Raw genomic sequence first — 9,601 nt, 5'->3', positions numbered from 1 at the left:
GCAAGATCATTTAGAAAACTTCTATTGCCCCCAAAATATCCCCTGTTTCATCTATTCTATTCCTCCCTCCCTCTCCCCTGTGGCAGACAGAGACCACCAGGCTTCACTCCTTGAAGGACAAGATTCATAATTGTTTGCAGCAACACTGAGGGCTTGACACACTGGTCTGTCCTCCCCTATTAGGCACCACCCATGCTCTCAAGAGACTCCTGTCTCTCTATTTGGGAACATAGTGCGACTCCCTAGGATGGGAGTCCAACTCCTTCCCATTCTTTTTGTGAGTTTCCACCCACTGATATAACACACTATGGCAAAATGATCCCTTGCACACTCCTGACAAGCCTGCCCTGACCCAAATCCCTCCCCACTGAAGACCCTAAACCAGTAACCCTTTCTTGTCTATTGCCAAAAGAGCTTTCCCCACATTGTAGTTTCAGCTATGTACCCACGAATCCCCAGTGTTCACCAGCTCCCTCCCCTAACCCTCTCCCAGTTCCATGGACCATTCAACACATCCCCCCACCCTACCCACTAGTGTCACTACACCCCTGCCATGTCCCTTCACTGCACAAGTACAAACGTTCACATTATCATAGATGTTACCTTATGGGCACTGGCTAACAACCTTCTTCTCCCTTTCTATTTCTTGTAAACATATCTTACAAATCTAGCTGTGTGAGTTGCTCAATTTGCTTAATTCTTCTCAGTGAGGTCCTTCAATACCTGGCTTGCTTCAATCAATATAAGGCAGCCTACTCAATGGGAGAAAATATTTGGTAACCATATACCTGATAGGAGCTTAATATTCTGCATATATAAAGAAATCCTATACCTTGAAAATAAAAAGACAAACAACCCATTTAAAAAATGGGCAAGTGATTTGTATAGACACTTCTCCAAAGAAGAAATACATATGACTAAAATGCACATAAAAAGATGCTCAACATCACTAGCTATTAGGGAAATGCCAATCAAAACTGCAGTGAGGGAAACGGACGTCACCCAGTGGTTAGGGCATCGGTCTACCACATGGGAGGTCCATGGTTCAAACCCCGGGCCTCCTTGACCCGTGTGGAGCTGGCCCATGCGCAGTGCTGATGCGCGCAAGGAGTGCCGCGCCACGCAGGGGTGTCCCCCGCATAGGGGAGCCCCACGCGCAAGGAGTGCACCCGTAAGGAGAGCCTCCCAGCGTGAAAGAAAGTGCAGCCTGCCCAGGAATGGCGCTGCCCACACTTCTGTGCTGCTGACGACAACAGAAGTGGACAAAGAAACAAGACGCAGCAAATAGACACAGAGAACAGACAACTGGGGGGGTGGGTGGGAAATAAATAAATAAATAAATCTTTAAAAAAAAACAACTGCAATGAGATAGTCATCTTTCACCCATTAGACTGACAGTTAGTAAAAAACAGGGGACTACAAGTGGTGGAGAAGTTGTGGAAGAACAGGAAACCTGGTCCTCCACTGCTGGTGGGAATGTGGAATGATGCAGTGATTGTTGAGGACAGTTTAACAGTTCCTCTAAAAACTAACTATAGATCTGACATATGACCCAGCAATTCCACAGTATGGTGTATACCCAGAAAAATTGAAAGCAAGGACACAGACAGATAAATGCACACCAATATACATAGTGACATTGTTCACTATTGTTAAAAATTGGAATCAACCCAAATGCCCATCAAGAAATAAATGGATATGGAAAGCAGACTTGGCTCCACTGATAGAGCACCCACCTACCATATGGAGGGTCCAAAGTTTGATCCCCAGGGCCTCCTGACACATGTGGTAAGCTGGCCCATGCACAGTGCTGCCCCTGTGCAAGGAGTGCACCTCACAAGGAGATCCACTCCACTTCAAAATCTCAGCCCACCCAGGAGTGGCACCACACACATAGAGAGCTGATGTAACAAGATGATGCAACAAAAAAGAGACACGGTTTTCCCAGTGCTGCCTGATAATGCAAGTGGATACAAAAGAACACACAACGAATGGGCACAGAGAGCAGACAACAGGAGGGAAGGGGAGAGAAATAAATAAAATAAGTCTTTAGGGTGGCAGATTGGCCCAGTGGTTAGGGCATCCATCTACCACATGGGAGGTCAGCAGTTCAAGTTCCAGGCCTCCTTGACCCGTGTTGAGCTGGCCCCTGTACAGTGCTGATGCATGCAAGGAGCGCCCTGCCATGCAGGGGTGTCCCCCACATAGGGGAGTCCATGCACAAGGAGTGTGCCCCATAAGGAGAGCCACCCAGCATGAAAGAAAGTGCAGCCTGCCCAAGAATGGCACCATGCACACGGAGAGCTGATGCAGCAAGATGACACAACCAAAAAGAAACACAGATTCCCATGCCGCTGACAATAACAGAAGCGGACAAAGAAAGAAGATGCAGCAAATAGACACAGAGAACAGACAACCGGGGTGGGGTGGGGGGAAGAGAAGATAAATAAATAAATAATTTTTAAAAAAGTAAATTGAATGTTATTATATTTACCATTCAGTTTTAGTACACTTTAAAAAGATTAATGGATAAACAAAATGTGGAATAAGCATACAATAGAATATCACTCATTTGTAAGAAGGGATACAAGTACTAACACATGGGATAACATGGACGAATTTTCAGGACCTTATATTTAGTCATTAATAGCACAGTGATACACTCTTTGTCCTTTTGTGTCTGGTTTGCTTCACTCAAAATAATGTCTTATAGATTCATCCATATTGTCATATGCTTCATGACCTCATTTTTTCTTATTGCTGCATATCATTCCATCATGTATATACAACACAGTTTATCTACTGATTAGTTGATTGACACCTAGATTGTCGTCAACTTTTGGAAATCATGAATAAAGCCACTATGAACGTCAGAGGAGATGTCTCTGTGTCACTGCTCTCAGCCTTCTGGGTATGTAGCTAGTAATGGTATTGCCAGCTCACATGCCAAGTGCATTTCAACTTCCTTAGGAACTGACAGGCAGCCCCCCACAGTTGTAGTACCATTCTACATTCCACCAACAGTGAATAAGGTTCCTGTCTCTCCACATCCTCTCCAACACTGAGAGATTTCTGACTTTTCAATAGTATCCATTCTAATAGGTGTGAAATGATACCTCATTGTAGTTTTTTTAAACAAATCTATTTTATTGATACATATTACTAAAGCATACATCGATCCAAACTATTCAATCAGTGGTACTTGGTAGAAACACATAGTTGTGCATTCATCACTTCAGTCATTTTTAGAGCAATTTCATTAATCCAATAACAGCAATAATAAAGCAATTTCAGCACCTCCCAATCTCTCTCTGCTTCCCCTGCCATACATAGCTGCTATTCTTTTTCATTTTTTCTAGGTTATTTTTATTTATATTTTATAAAAACAGTTTTATGTATGCAATATCACCCATATTCATATTTTATGTGAGGTTTTACTATGTTACACAGTCCCATGTTACAGTTTTTAGCTTTCCTTCTAGTAATGTACATGACCTCAGACCTTCAACCACTGTCAAACCCATGTAATAGCTCTGCTAGTTACAAACACTATGATGTGCTCTCACCATTTCTATTAATTTTCTAAGATTTACAAACAACCTTTTTACCAGTTCTGCACAGATTAACCTTCAGCTTTCCATTCTCTGTCTTCATTCTATTTTCTGGTGGCCTGTATTCTAATTATTAACTCCTTACATTTACACAATATACTTAGTTCATAATAGCATAATCATACATTATTTGTCCTTTTATGTCTGGCATGCTTTGCTCAAAATAATATCCTCCATGTTCGTCCATGTTGTCATATGCTTCATGACTTCATATCTTGTTATAGCTGCATAACATTCCATCATGTGCACATGCCACAATTGTTTATCCATTCTTCAACTGATGGACACATGGGTTGTTTCCAACCTCTGGCAATCGTGAATAATCCTAATATGAACATTAATGTGCAGACATCTGTTTCTCTGCTCTCAGTCTTACTGGGTATATAGCTAGTAATGATGTTGTCGGGTTACATGGCAAGTCAATATACAACCTCCTTAGAAACTGCCAAACAGTCCTCCACAGTAGCTGTACCATTTTACATTCCCACCAACAGTAAATAAGCATCACTGTCTCTCACATCCTCTCCAACATTTACAACTATTACATCTAATAGTTTTGAAATGATATCTCATTGTGGTTTTAATTTTCATTTCCCTAATTGCTAGTGATGTTGAACATTTATGTGTTTCTTTGCCATTTGTATTTCTTCTTCAGACAGTTATCTTGTCAAGTCGCTTGCCCATTTTTAATTGTTTAGTTTGTCTTTTTATAGCACATATTGAGTAACAGTGGTGACAGTAGGCCTACAATCTTGTCCTAGATCTCAGTGGGAAAGCTTTGTCCTTCCCATCGAGTACAAGGGTAGCTGTAGGTTTTTCATATCTATAGTTTACCATATTGAGAAAACTTCCTTCTATTCCTATCTTTTGAGAGTTTTCAACAAGAAAGGGTGTTGTATTTTGTGAAATACCTTTTTTGCATCAATGAATAGGATCATGTGATTATTCTTCAACTTATAAATATGGCTTATTACACCAATTGATTTTATTCTATTGAACCACCCTTCCATACCTGGGATAAAACCCACTTGTTCCTGATGTGAAACTCTTTGAATGGGCTTTTGGAATCTATTTGCAAGTATATTGTTAACGATACTTGCATTTCTATTCATTAGAGATATTGGTCTGGAATTTTAAAACTTTTAAAATATCTTTATCTAGGTTTGGTATTAGGGTGATGTTGGTTTCATGGAATGAGTCTGGTAGTATTCTTTCCTTCTGAAGTGTTTTGGAAGAGCTTGAGCAAGACTGGTATTAGGTGATCTTTGAATGGTTGTTAATTTCACCTGTTAAGGCATCTGGTCCCAGGCTTTTCATCCTTTGGAGGTTTTTGATGACTGTTTCAATCTCTTACAATATGTTGTGCTCTTCCAATTCTTCCAGGGCCAGTGTAGGTGATTCATGTGTTTCTAGGAAATTATCCATCTCCTCAACATTGTCTGTTTTATTCATATACAGTTGTTCATTGTATCCTCTTATGCGCTCTCTTATTTCTGCAGGATCATAATTAATGTCTCCTCTCTCATTTCTGATTATATTTATTTGTGTCTTCTCTCTTATTTCTTTGTCAGACTAGGTAAGGGTTTGTTGATTTCGTTGACCTCAAAAAATCAACTTTTGGTTTTCTTATTTTTCTGTATTGTTTCTTTGTTCTTTTTTTTAAGATTTATTTCTCTCACCTCCCCCCCCCCCACCCTGGTTGTCTGTTCTCTGTGTCTATTTGCTGTGTCTTCTTCTTTGTCTGCTTCTGTTGTTGTTAGCAGCATGGGAATCTGTGTTAGGGAATCTGTTTCTTTTTGTTTCTTTCCTTCAGCTTGGTTTGGCATTCATTTGTTGCTTTTTTTCTAGTTCCTCCAAGTGTGCAGTTAGATCTTCAATTTTAGATCTCTCCTCTTTTTTAATCTAACACTGCCTTTGCAGTGTCCTATAAATTTTGATATGCTGTGTTCTCATTACATTCATCTCAAGATATTTGCTGAATTCTCTTAATTTCTTCTTTAACCCACTGATTATTTAAGAGTGTGTTGTTTAATCTCCATATGTTTAAGAATTTCCCTTTTTCCATCCATTACTGATTTCCAGCTTCATTCTGTTATTATCAGATAAAGTGTTTTGTATAGTTTCAATCTTTATAAATTTATTGAGACTTGTCTTGTGACCCTACAAATGGTCTCTCTTGGAGTACGATTGATGAGCACTTGAAAAGTGAAGTACACCCTGCTGTTTGGGGGTGCAGTGCTTCATAGATATTTGTTAGGTCTAGTTCATTTATCATATTATTCACACTCTCTTTCTTTATTTATCCTCTGTCCTAATTTTCTATCCAATACTGAGAGAGGTGTATTGAAGTCTCCAACTATTACTATAGAGGCATCTATTTCTCCCTTCAGTTTTACCAGTGTGTTCCTCATGTATCTTTGGTCACTCAGGTTAGGTATATAAATATTAAATAGCTATTTCTTCTTTGTGAATGGCCTTTTAAAAAATATATAATGACCTTCTTCATCCTTTATAACAGTTCTTTGCTTGAAATCTATTTGTCCAATACTAATATAATTACTCCAGTTTCTTTTATTATTTGCATGAAATATCTTTTCCCAACATTTTACATTTAACCCGGTTGTGACCTTATATCTGAAGTGGGTCTTTTGTAGAAAACATATAGATGGCTCATATTTTTTAATTCATTCTATCAGTCTATGTCTTTGGATTGGGGAGTTTAAGCCATTAACATTTAATGTTATTATTATAAAGGCATTACTTACATCATCCATTTTGTCCTTTGTTTCCCTCAGAATATCGTTCTATTGTCTGCCTTTTTACACTTTAATTTTTACCCTTCCTAATATCTTCCTTTCTATACTCTTCTGGAAATCTCACCGTTGCTTTTTCCTTGGAAGCTGCAGCACTCCCTTCAGTATTTCTTGTAATTCTGGTCTTTCAGTAATATATTTCATCAATTTTTATTTGTCTGTGGAAACATTGAAATCACCCTCATTCTTGAAGTATAGTTTTGCCAGATAGAGAATTCTTCTCTCCTCCATGGTTTCTGATGAGGGTTCTGCACTTAATCTTTTCAAGTATTTTTTGTATGTGTTGCTTTCCTTTTCTCTTGATGCATTCAGAATCCTCTACTCTGATATTTGTCATTCTGAATAGTAGGTGTCTCAGGGTAGGTCTATTTGGATTTATTCTTTCTGGGGTGCATTGTCCTTCTTGGATATTGATATTTATGTCTTTCAGAAGAGTTGGGACATTTTCAATCATTATTTCCACAAATATTCTTTATTGGAAATATTCTATTTCCAATCTCTTCTCCTTCTGGAGCGCTGACAATGTATATAAACACTTCTCATTTCCATTCAATTTTCTGAAACTTGGTTTCATTTTTCTCATTCTCTTCTCTTTCTGTTCTCCTGACTTTTCAATTCAGATATTGTGTCTTTGAAATCACTAACTCTGTCCTAGAGCAATTAAAATCAGCTCATATATGTCAATATCTTTTTATTCTCATCCACTGTGTCTTTCATTCCCATAAGGTATTTTGTGATGTTTAAGAAAGAAAACATCCACAAGGTAGTACTTCAAGAGATATAAAGAAGTCTGTGTCAGCATAAATACTTTCTTTGCAGGCTTTCCAATTGTTCCTTATGTTCACTCAGTATCTTCTTAATATCCTTTATTTCTTTAGTCATATTTTCTTTAAATTCTTTGAATTGATTTAGGAGAGTTGTGTGATTATCACTTATGAATTATCTTAAATCCTGTATCTCTTCAGGTCATTTGGTTTGTTTCTTTGGCTGGGCCATCTTTTCCTCTTTCCTAGTATGGCTTGTGATTATTTGCTGATGTCTAGCTATCTGAATATGTTGGTGAATTTTCTCTGATGGCCAAATTCTCTTTTATTTTTTTTCCCACAGCTCTTCTTTGTTATTTGTTTCAACTTATTCTATGTTCTTAAAATTACCCCATACTTACCTAGCAGGAAAGATACAAAGATCATGAAGGTGGTTTTTCCCAGGGTGAGGTCTACCCATTGTATTCTGGATGTGCGATTTCTCTGAGTATGGGAAAATCTCCTGCCTAATTTGTGGTAGTGGGTGACTGCATTTGTGTTCTCCCATTTTTAAAAAAATCACCCAGCTTAGGTTATCAAAATTGGACCAAGGGTTCACCAATGGGGTGTAGATTTTCTCCCAGTGGTTAGGATACATAGGATACAGAGAGAAGTAGAAACTTTTTTTCCCATCCAATTTTCAGACATGTTGGCAGATGCCACTCAACACCACATATTTCCATGGAAGTGTTTCAGTCTTGGCTTTCCTGTGTCTTGGTCTGTCTAAAGCTGAGACTCTTATGGGGCTTTGCTGGCTAAATTCACAAAAAGCCTCCCACCTCCCTATCCATTTTGCCTTGAATGAGCTGAAAGGGAGGAAGAAATCTGTTCCTGTCTCAGTAAGCTGCAGTGAACCAGGGGTTTTACCCTAACTTAATATCTTTGGGGTGGGAAGGGGAGCCAGCCCAAACACTGCAGGTATTTGGTACTGGCATTTGTTGTTTTGGGTTCTTCCTTTCTCTGTCCCTTACCCTCCTGGCACTTGTGTGGCACTGTACTGTTCTGCTGACCCCCATAGCAGTTCCCTCAGATAGCTTTTGCCACTTTCTCCATTGTTTTTGTGAGAGAATTGAGCCTTGCCTGCCTAATCTAATACATTTCCCACATTTCCCTCTCATTGTAGTTTTGATTTGAATTTCCCTAATTGCTACTGATGTTGAGCAATATTTCATAAGTTTTTTCTCCATTTCTATTTCCTCTTTGGACAATTGTCTTTTCAAGTCTTTTGCCCATTTTTAAAATCCAATAGTTAATCTTTTTATTGTTTAGCTATATTATCTCTATATATCATGGATATTAAATCCTTATTTGATGTATGATTGCCAAATATTTTCTCCCATTGTCTTGCCTGCCTTTTCGCCCTTTTGACAAAGTCCTTTGAGGTACAAAAGTGTTTAATTTTGAGAGGTCCCATTTATCTATATTTTCCTTATTTGCTTGTGCTTTGCATGTATGGTTTAAGAAGACACCACCCAGCACAAGATCTTGAAGTTCTTTCTCTATAACATCTTCTAGTATTTTTTATGGTTGTTGGTTTTATATTTAGGCCCTTGATACATTTTGAGTTAATTTTTGTATGAGGTGTGAGATATGGGTCACATTTCTTTCTTTTGGATATGGCTATTAGTTTCCCAGCACCGTTTATTGAATAGACTCTTCCAGTCCAGCTGGGGTGACTTGATAACCTCATAAAAAATTCCTTGACTGTAGCTGTGAGGGTCTATTTCTGAGGTCTTTATTCAGTTCCATTGGTCAATCTGCCTGTATTTATGCTGACACAGACTTCTTTATATCTCTTGAAGTACTACCTTGTGGATGTTTTCTTTCTTAAACATCACAAAATGCCTGAAAATAAAATCTGTAACTCAGCCAGTAAAATTCTTGAGCTGCTCTTTTTGCCAAGATTTGGTATAAAAGATGACATTGACATACATGATTTCTACTCCACATGAGTTAATGACTGGGAGAGTAGATGTCACTTATAATATGGTATAATGAATGAGTATATCATACTTTGATGTTAGAAAAGTAAATTTTTGTTAGCCCAGTGTAGGTACCAGTGTTGGATTTGAATAACCAAGAAAATCTTCCAAATTATTAATGTCTAAGCCAGGAATTGAATGACATTATTGCTAGATTTTTTTCTTTTTAAGAGTTTTAATTATTTGTGCTCCATATACTCCATTCATAACATACAATCCATGGCTCTCAGCATAATCACATAACTTTGCATTCATCAACACAATGAATTTAGAACATTTTCATTACTTCAGAAAGAAGGCTACCCTACTCTATTTCTTCTATTAATGCTCTTTAGCATTGTTAAGGTGCATTTGTTACAGTTGATGAAAATATTACAATATTACTGTTAACT

The 9,601-nt window shown here is 38.1% G+C and overlaps 1 pseudogene; it reads left to right on the top strand.

The window, feature by feature from the left end:
• The first annotated feature begins 7,581 nt into the window (after positions 1 to 7,581).
• Positions 7,582 to 7,734, top strand: LOC131277345 (U1 spliceosomal RNA; annotated as a pseudogene).
• The last annotated feature ends 1,867 nt before the right edge of the window (positions 7,735 to 9,601 follow it).

The sequence above is a fragment of the Dasypus novemcinctus genome (assembly GCF_030445035.2).
Source record: "Dasypus novemcinctus isolate mDasNov1 chromosome 8 unlocalized genomic scaffold, mDasNov1.1.hap2 SUPER_8_unloc_2, whole genome shotgun sequence".
NCBI classification, from domain to species: Eukaryota; Metazoa; Chordata; class Mammalia; order Cingulata; family Dasypodidae; genus Dasypus; species Dasypus novemcinctus.
Note: the sequence above shows the minus strand (reverse complement) of the source record. Positions and strands in the feature narration are given on the sequence as shown.